Genomic DNA, 14,077 nt, shown 5'->3' with positions numbered 1-14,077 from the left:
GCCGGGGCCGGGCGGGTAGACCTGTCAGCCGCGGGCCGGGCGGGTAGACCTGTCAGCCGCGGGGCAGGCAGCAGCCCAAGTGCCCCGGCCGGGCGGGTAGACCTGTCAGCCGCAGCGCAGGCAGCAGCCCAAGTGCCCCGGCCGGGCGGGTAGACCTGTCAGCCGCGGGCGCGCCGGGTAGACCTGTCAGCCGCGGGCGCGCCGGGTAGACCTGTCATCCGGGGCCGGGCGGGTAGACCTGTCATCCGGGGCCGGGCGGGTAGACCTGTCAGCCGGGGCCGGGCGGGTAGACCTGTCAGCCGCGGGCCGGGCGGGTAGACCTGTCAGCCGCGGGCGCGCCGGGTAGACCTGTCATCCGGGGCCGGGCGGGTAGACCTGTCATCCGGGGCCGGGCGGGTAGACCTGTCAGCCGGGGCCGGGCGGGTAGACCTGTCAGCCGCGGGCCGGGCGGGTAGACCTGTCAGCCGCGGGGCAGGCAGCAGCCCAAGTGCCCCGGCCGGGCGGGTAGACCTGTCAGCCGCAGCGCAGGCAGCAGCCCAAGTGCCCCGGCCGGGCGGGTAGACCTGTCAGCCGCGGGCGCGCCGGGTAGACCTGTCAGCCGCGGGCGCGCCGGGTAGACCTGTCAGCCGCGGGCCGGGCGGGTAGACCTGTCAGCCGCGGGCGCGCCGGGTAGACCTGTCATCCGGGGCCGGGCGGGTAGACCTGTCAGCCGGGGCCGGGCGGGTAGACCTGTCAGCCGCAGCGCAGGCAGCAGCCCAAGTGCCCCGGCCGGGCGGGTAGACCTGTCAGCCGCGGGCGCGCCGGGTAGACCTGTCAGCCGCGGGCGCGCCGGGTAGACCTGTCATCCGGGGCCGGGCGGGTAGACCTGTCAGCCGCGGGCGCGCCGGGTAGACCTGTCATCCGGGGCCGGGCGGGTAGACCTGTCATCCGGGGCCGGGCGGGTAGACCTGTCAGCCGCGGGCCGGGCGGGTAGACCTGTCATCCGGGGCCGGGCGGGTAGACCTGTCAGCCGCGGGCCGGGCGGGTAGACCTGTCATCCGGGGCCGGGCGGGTAGACCTGTCAGCCGCGGGCCGGGCGGGTAGACCTGTCAGCCGCGGGGCAGGCAGCAGCCCAAGTGCCCCGGCCGGGCGGGTAGACCTGTCAGCCGGGGCCCGCCGGGTAGACCTGTCAGCCGGGGCCGGGCGGGTAGACCTGTCAGCCGCGGGCGCGCCGGGTAGACCTGTCAGCCGCGGGCGCGCCGGGTAGACCTGTCAGCCGCGGGCCGGGCGGGTAGACCTGTCAGCCGCGGGCGCGCCGGGTAGACCTGTCAGCCGGGGCCGGGCGGGTAGACCTGTCAGCCGCGGGCGCGCCGGGTAGACCTGTCATCCGGGGCCGGGCGGGTAGACCTGTCAGCCGCAGCGCAGGCAGCAGCCCAAGTGCCCCGGCCGGGCGGGTAGACCTGTCAGCCGGGGCCCGCCGGGTAGACCTGTCAGCCGCGGGCGCGCCGGGTAGACCTGTCAGCCGCGGGCGCGCCGGGTAGACCTGTCAGCCGCGGGCCGGGCGGGTAGACCTGTCAGCCGCGGGCGCGCCGGGTAGACCTGTCATCCGGGGCCGGGCGGGTAGACCTGTCATCCGGGGCCGGGCGGGTAGACCTGTCAGCCGGGGCCCGCCGGGTAGACCTGTCAGCCGCGGGCGCGCCGGGTAGACCTGTCAGCCGCGGGCGCGCCGGGTAGACCTGTCAGCCGGGGCCGGGCGGGTAGACCTGTCATCCGGGGCCGGGCGGGTAGACCTGTCAGCCGCGGGCCGGGCGGGTAGACCTGTCATCCGGGGCCGGGCGGGTAGACCTGTCAGCCGCGGGCGCGCCGGGTAGACCTGTCAGCCGGGGCCCGCCGGGTAGACCTGTCCGCCGCGGCCCCGCCGGGTAGACCTGTCCGCCGCGGCCCCGCCCGTTAGACCCGTCAGCCGCGGCGCAGGCAGCAGCCCAAGTGCCCGGAGCACGGGTAGACCTGGCCTCCGTGCCCACAGCGCGGGTAGACGTGGCCTCCCTGCCCGGATCAGGGGTTTGCCTTTGTGTGGTGGAGCAGGGCTGGGGGTTTTTCCTTTTTGGGTTTTTTGGGTTTTTGTTGTTTTTTGCAGGTTTGTTTTTGTTTCTGTTTTTTTTTGTTGTTGTTGTTTTGTTTGTATGTTTGTTCATTTGTGTTGGTGCCCGCGGCCTCCCCCCCCCCCCCCCCCCCCCGCCGTTACTTACTTAACCGTCGGCGTATACCTCGGTTAATCAATTAGCGACAGGCGGTTAGCGTGTCTGCTACGCACTTTACCGCTGGTGGCCTCGCCGCGACGCTAAATAAATAATTACACAACTCATTATAAACTGTGATACCGTTTACGTTTTATTATTTACTATTTACCGATTAATTTCGTAACCGTTAATCGCTTACGAACGATACAGCTAATAGCGCCCCCCCCCGCACCGCCCCCCCCCCCGCAGCCCCCCCCGGCGCGATTCCCGGGAGGGGCTTCCGCCCCGAGAGGGCCTCTGCAAAGGACGCGGCCGGCCTCCGAGGTCTCGCAGGCCTCCGGAGAAGGTCGGTCGGCCGCCAGGCCCAACGGGCCCTGCCGGCCGCAGGCCGACTTCGCCCGAGCCTCCTCAGAGACGAGGAGCTCCCGTGGCCGACCGGCCCGAGGCCCGGGCCGCGAAGGACCGCACCCGCCTGCGCGGTTCGTCCCCCCCCGAGGCCGCCGGGCCCGTCTTCGCGGCAGTACTCACCGCTCGAACGCATCCCGCTTGGCGACGCACGCGACCGCCGACGGCCCCCTGTTAGGAGCGCGGCCTACCTGCCGGCCCGCCGTCGGCCTGGGCCGTGAACCCGGTACCTGATCGGGTTGCCTCCCGGCGCAGGCCGCGTCGGGCGGTCGCCGGGCCCGCCGTCCCTGCGGGGGCCCGGCCTCCCGGGGCGTCGGGCCGAGCCCGCTTTCCGCCGGGGGCCGAAAGCCCCTTCCGCCTTCCACGCCTTCTCCCGGAGGCCTGGCCGGAGCGGAGAAAAGCACGGGCCGTCACTGGTTCGCCCCGCACCCTTCTTTCGTGCGCGCGCGGCCTACCTGCCGGCCCGCCGTCGGCCTGGGCCGTGAACCCGGTACCTGATCGGGTGCCTCCCGGCGCAGGCCGCGTCGGGCGGTCGCCGGGCCGCCGTCCCTGCGGGGGCCCGGCCTCCCGGGGCGTCGGGCCGAGCCGCTTTCCCGCCGGGGGCCGAAAGCCCCTTCCGCCTTCCGCGCCTTCTCCCGGAGGCCTGGCCGGAGCGGGAGAAAAGCAGGGGGCCGTCACTGGTTCGCCCCGCACCCTTCTTTCGTGCCCGCGCGCGCTGCGCGCGGCCTACCTGCCGGCCCGCCGTCGGCCTGGGCCGTGAACCCGGTGACCTGATCGGGTGCCTCCCGGCGCAGGCCGCGTCGGGCGGTCGCCGGGCCGCCGTCCCTGCGGGGGCCCGGCCTCCCGGGGCGTCGGGCCGAGCCGCTTTCCGCCGGGGGCCGAAAGCCCCTTCCGCCTTCCGCGCCTTCCCCCGGAGGCCTGGCCGGAGCGGAGAAAAGCAGGGGCCGTCACTGGTTCGCCCCGCACCCTTCTTTTGTGCCCGCGCGCCGCGCAGCGGCCTACCTGCCGGCCCGCCGTCGGCCTGGGCCGTGAACCCGGTACCTGATCGGGTGCCTCCCGGCGCAGGCCGCGTCGGGCGGTCGCCGGGCCGCCGTCCCTGCGGGGGCCCGGCCTCCCGGGGCGTCGGGCCGAGCCGCTTTCCGCCGGGGGCCGAAAGCCCCTTCCGCCTTCCGCGCCTTCTCCCGGAGGCCTGGCCGGAGCGGAGAAAGCAGGGGCCGTCACTGGTTCGCCCCGCACCCTTCTTTCGTGCCCGCGCGCGGCCTACCTGCCGGCCCGCCGTCGGCCTGGGCCGTGAACCCGGTACCTGATCGGGTGCCTCCCGGCGCAGGCCGCGTCGGGCGGTCCGCCGGGCCGCCGTCCCTGCGGGGGCCCGGCCTCCCGGGGCGTCGGGCCGAGCCGCTTTCCGCCGGGGGCCGAAAGCCCCTTCCGCCTTCCGCGCCTTCTCCCGGAGGCCTGGCCGGAGCGGGAGAAAAGCAGGGGCCGTCACTGGTTCGCCCCGCACCCTTCTTTCGTGCCCGCGCGCGGCCTACCTGCCGGCCCGCCGTCGGCCTGGGCCGTGAACCCGGTACCTGATCGGGTGCCTCCCGGCGCAGGCCGCGTCGGGCGGTCGCCGGGCCGCCGTCCCTGCGGGGGCCCGGCCTCCCGGGGCGTCGGGCCGAGCCGCTTTCCGCCGGGGGCCGAAAGCCCCTTCCGCCTTCCGCGCCTTCTCCCGGAGGCCTGGCCGGAGCGGAGAAAAGCAGGGGCCGTCACTGGTTCGCCCCGCACCCTTCTTTCGTGCCCGCGCGCGGCCTACCTGCCGGCCCGCCGTCGGCCTGGGCCGTGAACCCGGTACCTGATCGGGTGCCTCCCGGCGCAGGCCGCGTCGGGCGGCGTCGCCGGGGCCGCCGTCCCTGCGGGGGGCCCGGCCTCCCGGGGCGTCGGCCGAGCCGCTTTCCCGCCGGGGGCCGAAAGCCCCTTCCGCCTTCCGCGCCTTCTCCCCGGAGGCCTGGCCGGAGCGGAGAAAAGCAGGGGCCGTCACTGGTTCGCCCCGCACCCTTCTTTCGTGCCCGCGCGCGGCCTACCTGCCGGCCCGCCGTCGGCCTGGGCCGTGAACCCGGTACCTGATCGGGTGCCTCCCGGCGCAGGCCGCGTCGGGCGGTCGCCGGGCCGCCGTCCCTGCGGGGGCCCGGCCTCCCGGGGCGTCGGGCCGAGCCGCTTTCCCGCCGGGGGCCGAAAGCCCCTTCCGCCTTCCGCGCCTTCTCCCGGAGGCCTGGCCGGAGCGGAGAAAAGCAGGGGCCGTCACTGGTTCGCCCCGCACCCTTCTTTCGTGCCCGCGCGCGGCCTACCTGCCGGCCCGCCGTCGGCCTGGGCCGTGAACCCGGTACCTGATCGGGTGCCTCCCGGCGCAGGCCGCGTCGGGCGGCTCGCCGGGCCGCCGTCCCTGCGGGGGCCCGGCCTCCCGGGGCGTCGGGCCGAGCCGCTTTCCGCCGGGGGCCGAAAGCCCCTTCGCCTTCCGCGCCTTCTCCCGGAGGCCTGGCCGGAGCGGAGAAAAGCAGGGGCCGTCACTGGTTCGCCCCGCACCCTTCTTTCGTGCCCGCGCGCGGCCTACCTGCCGGCCCGCCGTCGGCCTGGGCCGTGAACCCGGTACCTGATCGGGTGCCTCCCGGCGCAGGCCGCGTCGGGCGGTCGCCGGGCCCGCCGTCCCTGCGGGGGCCCGGCCTCCCGGGGCGTCGGGCCGAGCCGCTTTCCGCCGGGGGCCGAAAGCCCCTTCCGCCTTCCGCGCCTTCTCCCGGAGGCCTGGCCGGAGCGGAGAAAAGCAGGGGCCGTCACTGGTTCGCCCCGCACCCTTCTTTCGTGCCCCGCGGCGCGGCCTACCTGCCGGCCCGCCGTCGGCCTGGGCCGTGAACCCGGTACCTGATCGGGTGCCTCCCGGCGCAGGCCGCGTCGGGCGGCTCGCCGGGTCGCCGTCCCTGCGGGGGCCCGGCCTCCCGGGGCGTCGGGCCGAGCCGCTTTCCGCCGGGGGCCGAAAGCCCCTTCCGCCTTCCGCGCCTTCTCCCGGAGGCCTGGCCGGAGCGGAGAAAAGCAGGGGCCGTCACTGGTTCGCCCCGCACCCTTCTTTCGTGCCCGCGCGCGGCCTACCTGCCGGCCCGCCGTCGGCCTGGGCCGTGAACCCGGTACCTGATCGGGTGCCTCCCGGCGCAGGCCGCGTCGGGCGGTCGCCGGGCCGCCGTCCCTGCGGGGGCCCGGCCTCCCGGGGCGTCGGGCCGAGCCGCTTTCCCGCCGGGGGCCGAAAGCCCCTTCCGCCTTCCGCGCCTTCTCCCGGAGGCCTGGCCGGAGCGGAGAAAAGCAGGGGCCGTCACTGGTTCGCCCCGCACCCTTCTTTCGTGCCCGCGCGCGGCCTACCTGCCGGCCCGCCGTCGGCCTGGGCCGTGAACCCGGTACCTGATCGGGTGCCTCCCGGCGCAGGCCGCGTCGGGCGGTCGCCGGGCCGCCGTCCCTGCGGGGGGCCCGGCCTCCCGGGGCGTCGGGCCGAGCCGCTTTCCCGCCGGGGGCCGAAAGCCCCTTCCGCCTTCCGCGCCTTCTCCCGGAGGCCTGGCCGGAGCGGAGAAAAGCCCGGGCCATCACTCCACTCGTTCGCGCTGGACGCTTACTTTTTTGCGCGCTCCCCCCCCCCCGGCCACGTTACCCGGGAGGGGCTTACCGCCCCGAGAGGGCCTCTCAAAGGACGCGGCCGGCCTCCAAAATCTCGCAGGCTGTCGGCTGCCTGACCTAACGGGCCCTGCGGCCGCAAGCCAACTTCGCCCGAGCCTCCTCAGAGACGAGGAGCTCCCGTGGCCGACCGGCCCGAGGCCCGGGCCGCAAAGGACCGCACCCACCTGCGCGGTTCGTTCCCCCGAGGCCGCCGGGCCCCGTCGTCCTCCTCGGCAGCACTCACCGCTCAAACGCATCCCGCTGGCGACGCGACTGCCGACGGCCCCTTGTTACGAGTGCGGCCTGCCTCCCCGCCACCCTGGGCCGGGGCCCTGCCGCCCGGCCGCCGGAGCCAACCCTGGGGACCTGGCTCTCTGCGCAGGCCGAGGCACGCGGCTGCTGCTGCTGCTGCTTGCTGCTGCTGCTTGCTGCTGCTGCTTTCCCAGGGACGGGTGCGACCGGCAGCCGAGCCGAGCGTGTCGCCCGCAGAAAGGCATGGGCGCAGGCCAGACGTTGACAGGGCCCGGCCTGTAACAGAGAGGGCGGCGTTAGGGACAGCGTTACAAACCCTTTTCGTTTCTTCCCGCGTGCGCGCGCCACGCAACCCGAAACGGGACCCCGGCCCGAACGCCCCGTCCCTCCCCCGCCCGCCGCCGCATGCACACACCACCATCCCCACACCCCCCACACCCCACCCACCCCCCCGACAGCCCCCCGGCCCGAACCCCTCGCCCGCCGCCACACGTGCACGCGCCCAGACACGCGGGCAGCCACGCCCACCCCGCCCGCCGCCGCGCACGCACACCCCGCGCTCCCCCGCCGCGCACACACAACGGAGCCCGCCCCCCCCCCCGCCGCCACGACTCGTGCAGCCCCCCGCCCCGCCCGCTGCCACACGCGTGTGCACACGCACACACGCAGAACCCGCACTTTCCCGCCGCCGCCCCCCCCCCCCCGCCCGCCTCGCCTGCCGCCACACGTGCGCAAAGACAGCCCCCCCGCCCCAGCCCGCCGACACACCGACCCCCCCCCCCCCCCCCCCCCCCGCCCCCCCTGCCCCCGCCGCCTAGCCGCCGGCAGGTTTGCCGCGCCTGGAAAGGCAGGCGGGAGACTCTAGGACCCGGCGGCGTCCCTGCCGGCTCCGTGCCGGGCGGCAGAGGGGAATCCCGGCGGCGTGCTGCCGAGTCCCTACCCCTGCCCTGCCCGTGCTGCTTGCTGCTGCTGCTGCTTGCTGCTGCCGCTTGGTGCTTGCGCGCTCCCCGCCGCCCCCCCCACCCCCCCCACCACGCCCGCCCGCCTCGCCTGCCGCCCACACGTGCGCACAGACAGCCCCCCGCCCCAGCCCGCCAACCCGCCCCGCCGCCGCCGCCGCCGAGCCGCCGGCAGGTTTGCCGCGCCGGGAAAGGCAGGCGGGAGACTCTAAGACGCGGCGGCGGCCCTGCCGACTCCGTGCCGGGCGGCAGAGGGGAATCCCGGCGGCGTGCCGGTTTCTCACCGCGGCTGCCGAGTCCCTACCCTGCCCTGCCCGTGCTGCTGGCTGCTGCTTGCTGCTGCTTGCTGCTGCTGCTTGGTGCTTGCGCGCTGCCCCCCGCCGCCCCCCCCCCCCCCCCCCCAACCCCGCCCGCCCGCCCGCCTCGCCTGTCGCCATATGTGCGCGCAGACAGCCCCCCCGCCCTAGCCCGCCGACACACCACCACCACCACCACCACCCCCCCACCCCCCCCCCCACACCCACCCCCCCCCCCCCCCGCCGCCTAGCCGCCGGCAGGTTTGCCGCGCCGGGAAAGGCAGGCGGGAGACTCTAGGACCCGGCGGCGTCCCTGCCGGCTCCGTGCCGGGCGGCAGAGGGGAATCCCGGCGGCGTGCCGGTCCTCTCACCGCGGCTGCCGAGTCCCTACCCTGCCCTGCCCGTGCCCCGGCTCCTGCCTGCCTTTCTGCTCGCTCGCCCTGCTGCACGCCTGCCCGCCCCCGCCGCGGGTGGAAAGTGAAACGAAGGCGCGGGGGCGGGGGAAGAAAGGAAGGGGGGAAAAAATCCCCAACCGACCCGAACAGAAACCTTCTCCGATAAGAGGCGGCGCCCCCCCCCGCGCCAGGCTCCCCGCCTGCTCGCCGACCGCTCTCGCCTGCCCTTGCGCCCGCACCCCACCCCACCCCACCCCTTCCCCTTCCCCTGCCGCCGCCGCCACTGAGCGCGGGACCGTTGCTCCGGCGGGAACCACCGCCCTTTACGCGCGGGCGGGGGAGGCCGGTTGCCAGGTAACGGGGGCCGGCGCGCCTGCGCAGGGCGCGCGGCTGATCAAAAACAACCCCCCGGGGCGCCAGACAGTCTGCGCTCAGCGGGGCAGCACCCACCCGCCCCGGAACGGCAGCGCACGGAGGGAGGGGGAGCGCGCGCGTCGGGGCGGGGCGGGGGGGGTGCTGTCTGTAGGACGGCAGGCACATATTTTAACGTGCTGTGTTTCATAGGAAAAATAAAAAAGTCAAAACGAAATATAGCGATGGCAAGACAAAAAAAAAACACGAACCACCACCGCCGCCCCCGCAGCCGCCGCCGCCACCCCCCCCCCCCCCCCCAACCAGAAAACCAGCCTACAACGCAAAACGAACAAACAAAAGCCGGCGAGTGCCCGGCAACCGCCGGGACCTGGACCCGGCTAGGGGTGCCCGGTTCTGAAGTCTCCTTGGCGGACGCCACGGAGGCGGGGGTGCTGGGGGGGGGGGGGGGGGGGGCCGCGGGAGGGGGGGGGGGGGGGGGGGCGCAAGCGTGCCTGATTGAGGGTGGCAAGCGACGGCTTTTTAACAAGAAAAGCAAAACAAAAGACAAAGAAAAAAAAAAACAACAACAAAAAGAGTCTGTTACTATTTATTTTTTCTACCAAAAGCAAAAAAAAAGGCATTCTGCTGCGAAAACAGTTCATTCAAACTTGCTTCCGAGTTTCCATACCAAAGGGGGGGGGGGGGGGAAGAAAAAAAACACAGCCCCAACACCCCCCCCACCCCGGCTGGGACCAACCGGGCCTCCCCGTCCAGCCGGCTCCTGGAGCAAGGAGCGACTGCCCGGTCCAGCTGGCTCCTGGAGCGGGGAGCGGCTGCCGGGTCTACCCGGCTCCGGTCCCCGGAGCGGCTGCCAGGTCTACCCGGCTCCGGTCGCGGGGAGCGGCTGCCAGGTCTACCCCGGCTCCGGTCCCCGAGCCGGCTGCCAGGTCTACCCGGCTCCGGTCCCGGGAGCGGCTGCCAGGTCTACCCGGCTCCGGTCCCCGAGCCGGCTGCCAGGTCAGCCCGGCTCCGGTCCCCGGAGCGGCTGCCAGGTCTACCCGGCTCCGGTCCCGGGAGCGGCTGCCAGGTCTACCCGGCTCCGGTCCCGGGAGCGGCTGCCAGGTCTACCCGGATCCGGTCCCCCGGAGCGGCTGCCAGGTCTACCCGGCTCCGGTCCCGGGAGCGGCTGCCAGGTCTACCCGGCTCCGGTCCCGGGAGCGGCTGCCAGGTCTACCCGGCTCCGGTCCCCGGAGCGGCTGCCAGGTCTAACCCGGCTCCGGTCCCCGAGCCGGCTGCCAGGTCTACCCGGCTCCGGTCCCGGGAGCGGCTGCCAGGTCTACCCGGCTCCGGTCCCCGGAGCGGCTGCCAGGTCTACCCGGCTCCGGTCCCCGAGCCGGCTGCCAGGTCTACCCGGCTCCGGTCCCGGGAGCGGCCGCCAGGTCTACCCGGCTCCGGTCCCCGGAGCGGCCGCCAGGTCGACCCGGCTCCGGTCCCCGGAGCGGCCGCCAGGTCGACCCGGCTCCGGTCCCCGGAGCGGCCGCCAGGTCTACCCGGCTCCGGTCCCCGGAGCGGCCGCCAGGTCTACCCGGCTCCGGTCCCGGGAGCGGCCGCCAGGTCGACCCGGCTCCGGTCCCCGGAGCGGCTGCCAGGTCTACCCGGCTCCGGTCCCGGGAGCGGCTGCCAGGTCTACCCGGCTCCGGTCCCCGGAGCGGCTGCCAGGTCTACCCGGCTCCGGTCCCCGAGCCGGCTGCCAGGTCTACCCGGCTCCGGTCCCCGGAGCGGCCGCCAGGTCTACCCGGCTCCGGTCCCGGGAGCGGCCGCCAGGTCGACCCGGCTCCGGTCCCGGGAGCGGCTGCCAGGTCTACCCGGCTCCGGTCCCCGGAGCGGCTGCCAGGTCTACCCGGCTCCGGTCCCCGAGCCGGCTGCCAGGTCTACACGGCTCCGGTCCCCGGAGCGGCTGCCAGGTCTACCCGGCTCCGGTCCCCGAGCCGGCTGCCAGGTCTACCCGGCTCCGGTCCCCCGGAGCGGCTGCCAGGTCTACCCGGCTCCGGTCCCCGGAGCGGCTGCCAGGTCTACCCGGCTCCGGTCCGCGAGCCGGCTGCCAGGTCTACCCGGCTCCGGTCCCCGGAGCGGCTGCCAGGTCTACCCGGCTCCGGTCCCCGAGCCGGCTGCCAGGTCTACCCGGCTCCGGTCCCCGGGAGCGGCTGCCAGGGTGTACCCGGCTCCGGTCCCGGGAGCGGCCGCCAGGTCTACCCGGCTCCGGTCCCCGGAGCGGCCGCCAGGTCTACCCGGCTCCGGTCCCCGGAGCGGCTGCCAGGTCTACCCGGCTCGGTCCCGGGAGCGGCCGCCAGGTCGACCCGGCTCCGGTCCCGGGAGCGGCCGCCAGGTCGACCCGGCTCCGGTCCCGGGAGCGGCCGCCAGGTCTACCCGGCTCCGGTCCCGGGAGCGGCCGGCAGGTCTACCCGGCTCCGGTCCCCGGAGCGGCTGCCAGGTCTACCCGGCTCCGGTCCCGGGAGCGGCTGCCAGGTCTACCCGGCTCCGGTCCCCGGAGCGGCTGCCAGGTCTACCCGGCTCCGGTCCCCGAGCCGGCTGCCAGGTCTACCCGGCTCCGGTCCCGGGAGCGGCTGCCAGGTCTACCCGGCTCCGGTCCCCGGAGCGGCTGCCAGGTCTACCCGACTCCGGTCCCCGGAGCGGCTGCCAGGTCTACCCGGCTCCGGTCCCGGGAGCGGCTGCCAGGTCTACCCGGCTCCGGTCCCGGGAGCGGCTGCCAGGTCGACCCGGCTCCGGTCCCCGAGCCGGCTGCCAGGTCGACCCGGCTCCGGTCCCCGGAGCGGCTGCCAGGTCGACCCGGCTCCGGTCCCCGGAGCGGCTGCCAGGTCTACCCGGCTCCGGTCCCGGGAGCGGCTGCCAGGTCTACCCGGCTCCGGTCCCCGAGCCGGCTGCCAGGTCTACCCGGCTCCGGTCCCCGGAGCGGCTGCCAGGTCTACCCGGCTCCGGTCCCGGGAGCGGCTGCCAGGTCTACCCGGCTCCGGTCCCCCGGAGCGGCTGCCAGGTCGACCCGGCTCCGGTCCCCGAGCCGGCTGCCAGGTCTACCCGGCTCCGGTCCCGAGAGCGGCTGCCAGGTCTACCCGGCTCCGGTCCCCGGAGCGGCTGCCAGGTCTACCCGGCTCCGGTCCCCGGAGCGGCTGCCAGGTCTACCCGGCTCCGGTCCCCGGAGCGGCTGCCAGGTCTACCCGGCTCCGGTCCCGGGAGCGGCTGCCAGGTCTACCCGGCTCCGGTCCCCGAGCCGGCTGCCAGGTCTACCCGGCTCCGGTCCCCGGAGCGGCTGCCAGGTCTACCCGGCTCCGGTCCCCGGAGCGGCTGCCAGGTCTACCCGCTCCGGTCCCCGGAGCGGCTGCCAGGTCTACCCGGCTCCGGTCCCCGAGCCGGCTGCCAGGTCTACCCGGCTCCGGTCCCCGGAGCGGCTGCCAGGTCTACCCGGCTCCGGTCCCGGGAGCGGCTGCCAGGTCTACCCGGCTCCGGTCCCCGAGCCGGCTGCCAGGTCTACCCGGCTCCGGTCCCGAGAGCGGCTGCCAGGTCTACCCGGCTCCGGTCCCCGGAGCGGCTGCCAGGTCTACCCGGCTCCGGTCCCGGGAGCGGCTGCCAGGTCTACCCGGCTCCGGTCCCCGGAGCGGCTGCCAGGTCTACCCGGCTCCGGTCCCCGGAGCGGCTGCCAGGTCTACCCGGCTCCGGTCCCCGAGCCGGCTGCCAGGTCTACCCGGCTCCGGTCCCCGGAGCGGCTGCCAGGTCTACCCGGCTCCGGTCCCCGGAGCGGCTGCCAGGTCTACCCGGCTCCGGTCCCCGGGAGCGGCTGCCAGGTCTACCCGGCTCCGGTCCCGGGAGCGGCTGCCAGGTCTACCCGGCTCCGGTCCCCGGAGCGGCTGCCAGGTCTACCCGGCTCCGGTCCCCGAGCCGGCTGCCAGGTCTACCCGGCTCCGGTCCCCGGAGCGGCTGCCAGGTCTACCCGGCTCCGGTCCCCGGAGCGGCTGCCAGGTCTACCCGGCTCCGGTCCCGGGAGCGGCTGCCAGGTCTACCCGGCTCCGGTCCCCGAGCCGGCTGCCAGGTCTACCCGGCTCCGGTCCCCGAGCCGGCTGCCAGGTCTACCCGGCTCCGGTCCCCGAGCCGGCTGCCAGGTCTACCCGGCTCCGGTCCCGAGAGCGGCTGCCAGGTCTACCCCGGCTCCGGTCCCCGGAGCGGCTGCCAGGTCTACCCGGCTCCGGTCCCGGGAGCGGCTGCCAGGTCTACCCGGCTCCGGTCCCCGGAGCGGCTGCCAGGTCTACCCGGCTCCGGTCCCCGAGCCGGCTGCCAGGTCTACCCGGCTCCGGTCCCCGGAGCGGCTGCCAGGTCTACCCGGCTCCGGTCCCCGGGGCGGCTGCCAGGTCTACCCGGCTCCGGCGGGACTCAGTCCTCATTTCCGAATCGGGGAGGTAGACCTGTTGTCCCAGCCGCGGGCTCGGAGCTGCCGAAGGGGTCGCTGTTTTGCGCTGCCCTCCAGTTACCTCATCGTAAAGGTCGGCGACGGTTGGCGCCCCTTCCCGGTGGGCGGAGGCGCGGCTCTTGGAGCTTGCCGGGCGCAGGGACCTTCCGGTCCGTACTATGGGAGCAAAGGGTGACATGCCACATGTACTAGAGCTAACGAGCGGTTGCGAGCCCCGAGGCTCGGCCGGCGAAGTGGGGCACTCGGCGGCCGCGGTGGCGGTTCCCTCGGCGGTTCCGGCCACTTTCTGCCTACTCGGCTCAGCCGTGTCCCGGCGTTTGCCCGAGAAGATGGCCCAGGTTTTCCGAGCGGTGGGGAGTCGCGCAGAGCTGGAGCCGCCGGCAAGGCTCCTGCGTCCGTTGCCGCCTGGCGCGCGACACACAAGCCGGCTGCCGCGGGGCAGAGGCACTCGAACGCTGGAAGTCCGCGGTGGGGTTTTCCGTGCTTGCCGCGGTTTTCCGCTTCCTCGGCCCGCTGAGGAGCCCGATGATGGCGTGGGCGTAGGCGGCGGCGCCTCGTCCTCCTCCCCCGGCCGGCGCGAGCCAGACGCGGGGCGGCTCGTGGTGTCTGGCCCGCCCGTGCTTCTCTTTCCCGGTTGTCTCCGAGGGCGGCCTCGGTGGGGAAACGTGCCATGGGTAAAAGCTGTCCCAGGACTGTGGCCGCGGGGCCTCTGCTTCCTTTCTGCTGATCGATGATGCATGGTGGGGTGCGTCGGGGAGGCTTCACGGCGGGCCGGCTGCGCCGGTGTTCAGGCCGGCGTTGCACCTCTCCGCGAGACGTTGCCCTCTCAATCGCACGCTGTCCCAGGACCCGCGGGGCCGTGGGGGGCCTCCGCTTCCTTTCTCTCTCGTCTCTTTCCTTTACCGATCGATGAGGCCTTTCGGGTCGCGTCGGAAAGGGCCCCCGGCGGGCCGGCTCTTCCGTGCTCCCCGTCATAGGGAGCCACGGCGGGGTCCGGTGTTCAGGCACGGGCAGGTCTACCTTTCCAATTCGCTTCCCGTCGCATGCGAGG

Source organism: Pelecanus crispus, unplaced genomic scaffold (genome assembly GCF_030463565.1).
Source record: "Pelecanus crispus isolate bPelCri1 unplaced genomic scaffold, bPelCri1.pri SCAFFOLD_310, whole genome shotgun sequence".
Classification (NCBI taxonomy): domain Eukaryota; kingdom Metazoa; phylum Chordata; class Aves; order Pelecaniformes; family Pelecanidae; genus Pelecanus; species Pelecanus crispus.
Note: the sequence above shows the minus strand (reverse complement) of the source record.